At 38.2% G+C, this 5,881-nt stretch overlaps 1 long non-coding RNA gene across 3 annotated transcripts; it reads right to left on the bottom strand.

Moving 5' to 3' along the window:
• Positions 1 to 4,204: 4,204 nt before the first annotated feature.
• On the bottom strand, positions 4,205 to 5,456 carry LOC142047064 (uncharacterized). Of its 3 annotated transcripts, none has more exons than XR_012656211.1 (4): positions 4,697 to 5,456; positions 4,517 to 4,606; positions 4,366 to 4,423; positions 4,205 to 4,268 (listed from the first exon to the last, which is right to left on the bottom strand). It is a non-coding gene; the product is annotated as an uncharacterized LOC142047064 (long non-coding RNA). The 3 variants fall into 3 exon arrangements; XR_012656210.1 differs by lacking the exon at positions 4,205 to 4,268 and having other exon boundaries at positions 4,319 to 4,423; positions 4,697 to 4,781; positions 4,866 to 5,456; XR_012656209.1 differs by lacking the exon at positions 4,205 to 4,268 and having other exon boundaries at positions 4,319 to 4,423.
• Between the last annotated feature and the right edge of the window lie 425 nt (positions 5,457 to 5,881).

Raw genomic sequence — 5,881 nt, 5'->3', positions numbered from 1 at the left:
AGCATGCCTGGGACAATGGTCTGCAGAGTCAAGTGCACTGCCCAGACTATGCACTATGCAAGCAACGTGGCAGTCATGGCCTAAGCAGAAATTTGCAAAGGTGCTGGGCTCCTTGGTGATTTATCCAAAATGTGTGTTGTGTTGAGATTGAAAGATGTGGTTGTCTGGCTACTTTAACTGGATTGGTTCATCCATTTCTCATGACCATCTTTGGCCACTCCATTATTTTTATGACAGCAGAGCCTGGAAGCCCAATGGTACTAAGTGCTGTACAAACACACAGTGAGAGATGGTGTCTGCCTCAAAATTCATAGACAAGATGGAGTGGGAGGACAAACAGAGGCGCAGAGAGATTAAAGCCCAGATCCTCAAAGATATTTAGGCACCTAACCCCTATTGCATGGGAGTTAAGCACCTACATCCCTTTCAGGATCTGGGCCAAGACACCCAGCAGAGATACCCACATTTCTTGACTCCCAGGTCAGTGCCCTGTCTTCTAGACTACACTGCCTCCTATTTGATAACTGATTGTAGTTTCTCTCTTCTTTGGTAGGTTTGATTGGACTGCTGCCAACATGCATGACAGCAAAACAAAAGTGAGCACTGATTGTTTTCATTTAATTTACAGGAGAGACGAATACTAGACTTTTCGCAAAGTTCAATTACTCTAGAAGTGCATATGCATGGGGAAGACCTGATGGGTAGCAAAAAAGCCCTTGGATGTAAAAACAGCTGAAGGGGCATTTGCCTGTAAAGCTGACTTTCAGCTGACAATGGAAGCTCCCAGAATTCAGAATTTCCATCCTATGGGAAATCCAAGGTCCCACAACTTGAGTTTGTCCCAACTTGGGACAAAAAGTCAATTTGGAATTTTTCATGCAAAGAAATATTCTGGAACTACTTTGTTCCTTATTAAAATGTTTTGTTGGAATAATAATAATGTTGACGTTTACATTATAAGTGCAATATATACAGTATGTGTAGGCACACAGTTATAACCCATGTCAAAAGGATAAAGTTGAAACGCCGCTTTGCCCTTATATCAAAATGAAACATTTTGATAATTTCCCATGAAAATGGACTAAATTGATGAATTCCTGTGAAATGTTTAGACACCATCAAATCAGCATTTTCCAAAGAAAAGTTGTTCAACTGGAAAAAAGTTTTGTTAGTTCTAGATTCTGCTATAGGCTTGTCTACATTTAAAAAGTTACCTGCAAAACTATGTCAGTTAAGGTTCTGGGGTTTTTTGCTCAAACAGTTATGCCCATAAAAGCTCTAGTGTAGATGCAGTTATATCAATATAAGGCATCTCTATGCTGATATACTTTATTTGGGTTTCCAAACTGAAATAAGCGATACTGGTCTAAGCACATTTATACCGGAATAACTGTGTCCACACTGGTAGAAGGGTCACTTTAACTATACTGGAATAGTTAAAGTGGCAAAACTTTCTAGGGTAAACAAGTCCTTAGTCTCCCATAACTTAATGGGCCAAGTCCTCAGCTGGTGCCTATGGGTGGAGTTGTATTGAAGTCAATAGGAGGCAGTGTTGTCTAATGGATAGAACATGCAAGTAGTTATAGCCTCGATAGCATTCATCACCATACAAATTTTGACAGGTTTTCACGCCCCTTTTAGGGCTTATGTCCCGCCTTCCCACCCACCGTTTCCGTTGGCGCCGTCGGCCATTTTGAAAAAAAGGGTTGTGTGTATGTGTTTGACTAGGGGAAGGGTTGCGTACGTTGGTGCTTGGTGACATGAAGAAAAAAAGGTTGAAAGAGTAAGGTTTAGAGGAAAAAAGGGAAATTGGAAAGAAGAGAAGTAAGTTATTGAGATTTTTCTTTTTAAAAGGTTAGTTAATTTGAAAGAAGAGAGATTTTAGTGAGTTTGAGTAAGGAGAGATGAGGGGAAGTGTCATGTACGTTGGTGCTTGGTGACATGAAGAGAAAAAGGTTGAAAGACAGAACTTAAAATGGGTAGGTTAAGAAAAATGTTATTAAAAGAAAAAAATAAAGCAGCGTTTGTTTTACTGAACACATCCTACCCCTACCACTGCCTAGTCAGTGAAATGAAGCTTTCTGGGTGGTTGTGGCACTAATATAGCCCTCTTTTGTGGAATCAATGAGAGGAGGGTAGTTGTACAGTTAGGGTCACAACACCCATTTTTGCGGACCAGAATTCGAATGTGAGTTTTAATTAGGCATATACAGAACGCCAAGTAGGTGTAACAAGTCCTACTTCAAGAGGGTTAATACAAAAAATTTGTCTGATTCGTACCAGAACTGTTCTACGTGAGGAAAGCCAAGACGTCGAAAACACCGAGGGGTGGAATTCCAGAATTTCTCTGTTGTGTCAGACTTAAGAGTAATACGCCACTTTAATTCTTATTTAACTTAACACCAAGAGAGTAAGGCGATTGGCGAGCTTAGAAGACACATGAATAATAAAACAAGAGGCGAACTAATAGAGCAAGCGGACTATTAGTATATATGATACATACATAGTGTGAAAAAAAATTCGATTTGCTCGGATTTGAGAAAAAACCGAGTACAGAAACTATGCTTAGAGAGTCTAATGTTCAAATTTTCCAATAAAGAAATATAGGATAAAAATTAACTAAATCATGTGACTATAGAAATTATCTAATTTTATATTTTAATCGCATAGTAAGGAAGAAAGGGCACTAATATAATAGGAACTAATGATACAAATGTAGAAGAACATTCTCTTTGTTATCGCATTTTTATTATTACTGCGAGATGCTGAGAACAGCACATAAACCGATCATGGAAAGATATGCCGATATTGTTTGTGGTAAAAACAAGTAAAGCAAAAAATTTATCATTTTTTACGCTTTTAATTTAATCACGGTGTATTATGCAAAATTCTTGTTTTTTTTTTTCTTTTGAACGAGAATAACAAGACAGGGACATACAAGATTAAGGCTCTGTGTGTGCAAATGGCACATTTGCACGGAGACAAAGCCAACGAAGTGAGGTAAAGGCGGTTAATTATATAAAAAGAAAAAGAAATATTATTTATGTAATGACACTAATTTAAACGTTACTATATGTGTATGGCTTAATAATAGGGATTGCAAAAACGATGATCTGATCGGAGCCCCGGCCGAGGTGTTGAGGCAGAACAACAGACAGGGCAGTCATACGCGTAAAGCTAAGAGGAACATGTTGAGGTAAAAAAGTTACTATAAATAATCTAAAAAAAAGTTAAATATAAACATATTAAGGGAAGGTAAAATAAAACTATATGTTTTGGTGTTTAATAAACAGGGAAGTGTGCTACGGGGCCCGACGGGTGCATCAAGCTGAGGATGATTCATAAATCAAGACGGGGCTACGATCGAGGTAGCACGAATAACTGTAGGTTTTATTATTTAAAAATTTTGGCACACAAAGAATTTAAAACAAGTTTTTTACTATGTTTTTAACAGACATCTTCAGAGGTATGAAGAGAGGCGGCTTATTGAAGCGGAATAGCCTTAATATGTGAATGTTTTTTTTTGCGTGAAGCAAGATGTTAAAAAAAGTTTGTAAAAAGTAAAGGAGAGGTTTTTGGGGGGTGAAAGATTGCCGTTTGATGGCCGGATATTATTAGATGCGTGTCTGCTCGGTAATGAAGCTCATTTTACCACTGGTTTGACAAAAAGCCACTTTTCGGTAAAACTGTTGCAGCCTGCACAGGGTTAAAAGTGGATCCAACCCCTTTAAGCCCCCCTGATATATTTCCCTTGGGGTTTCCGGCTGCAATGTAAAAGAAAGTTATTTAATCCAGATTACGAACCCAGGATTTATCAAGATTTTTATGAACACCACACTGATAGACTGGGCACAATACACGGTACGCTATTTGTAACCGCCAACTTCGGTTATAGTTTCAGTGGTTATGTTCAGCTTTTCAGTTTGTAGCCTTCAGCTATAATTATATTTAAAGCTGGGGCCACATTCAGTTGGAAGAAATACGTCTAATCTGATAAAATATACTTTCTGAGCGACCCCAAAAAAAAAGGGGGCCTAAAAGGGTTGGACACTCATTTACCGCGCAGGCTGCACAGTTTTCCAAAAGTTGTTTTTTCAAACAGTGGTAAATGGCTTTTACGACAACCGCTCTAATAATATCGGCCATAACGGCATCTTCACCCTCCTTACTTTTTACAAACTTTTTTTAACATCTTGCTTCACGCAAAAAAAAAGGTACATATTACGGATATTCGCTCAAAGGCGCCTCTCTTCATCCTCTGAAGATGTCTGTTAAAAACATAGTTAAAAAACATGTTTTAAATTCTTTGTTGCAAAATTTTAAAAATAAAAAACCTACAGTTTATTTGTGCTACCTCGATCGTACCCTCGTCTGATTCTGAATCATCCTCAGCTGATGCACCGTCGGGCCCCGTAGCACCTTCCTGTTATTAAACACAAAACATATAGTTTTATTTTACCTCCCTTATATATGTTTATATTATATTTTTTTAAGATTATTAAGTAACTTTTTTTACCTCACCATGTTCTTTAGGCTTTACCGTTGACACCCTGTCTGTGTCTGCATCAACACCGGGCCGGGGCTCGTCGATCATAGTTTTTGCAACCTATTTATTAAGCCAAACATATAGTAATGTTTAATTAGTGTCATACATAAATATATTTTTTTCTTTTTAAATAAGTTAAGCCGCCTTTACCTCCTCGTGTGCTTTTGTCTCTGCAAATGTTGGCCATTTGTCACACACCAAAAGCTGTAATCTTGTACGGTCCCGGCTTGGTTATCTGTCCAAAAAAAAAAAAAGAAGTTTGTATAACCGTTTTTTTAAAAGCGTAAAAACGATAATTTTTTGCTTTTACTTGTTTTACCACAACTATATCGCCATCTTTCCATGACTCGGGGTCTATTGGCCGGTTCTCGACATCGCTATTTTTGCGACGGTTCCTCGGTTACCATGTCCTCATATATAGGCTCTTCTTCCATTTCTACCTATAAAAAAAAAAATATTTATCTTTATAAAAACATTTTGTAATTTTTTTTCATTAATTTTTATAAAAAAAGGGCTTTACCTCTGCCTTCGACTCGTTTTTTTTTCCAAATTCGACAACAATTTTTTTCGCACTTGGTTCTTTTTTCTCTTTTACAAAGGGCTCTGGCTCTTTATTCGCTCTGTTTCAGGGCTCAGCTCCATCCCTTTCTCGTTGGTAAAATAACCGTAAAGGGGTCTTCTCTTCTGAACGGACTGGTGCACCCGGGGGCGATTCGGCTTCTTGGCTTCTGTAGGCGTCTTGTACATGGACATGTTCTTGTTTAAAATCTTGGGACTTTAGAATCGGTTTAACAACCGCGTTCTCTGTGACCTAACTGTAAATACCATTCTTAATTGGACCGCCCAAAAAAGGTGTTTGTGACTAACTGTAAATACCCTCTCTCATTGGTCCACCAAAAGGAGGGGCTAGCTATCTAGCCACACCACCCCAGAACAGCTTTCATTTCACTACGGCAGTGGTAGGGGTAGGATGTGTTCAGTAAAACAAACGCTGCTTTATTTTTTTCTTTTAATAACATTTTTCTTAACCTACCCATTTTAAGTTCTGTCTTTCAACCTTTTTCTCTTCATGTCACCAAGCACCAACGTACATGACACTTCCCCTCATCTCTCCTTACTCAAACTCACTAAAATCTCTCTTCTTTCAAACTAACTAACCTTTTAAAAAGAAAAATCTCAATAATTTACTTCTCTTCTTTCCAATTTCCCTTTTTTCCTCTAAACCTTACTCTTTCAACCTTTTTCTCTTCATGTCACCAAGCACCAACGTACGCAACCCTTCCCCTAGTCAAACACACACACACAAACCTTTTTTCAAAATGGCCGACGGTGCCA

Source organism: Chelonoidis abingdonii, chromosome 6, assembly GCF_003597395.2.
Source record: "Chelonoidis abingdonii isolate Lonesome George chromosome 6, CheloAbing_2.0, whole genome shotgun sequence".
Lineage (NCBI taxonomy): Eukaryota > Metazoa > Chordata > Testudines > Testudinidae > Chelonoidis > Chelonoidis abingdonii.
The sequence above is the reverse complement of the archived record's forward strand: the minus strand, read 5'-3'. Positions and strand labels throughout refer to the sequence as shown.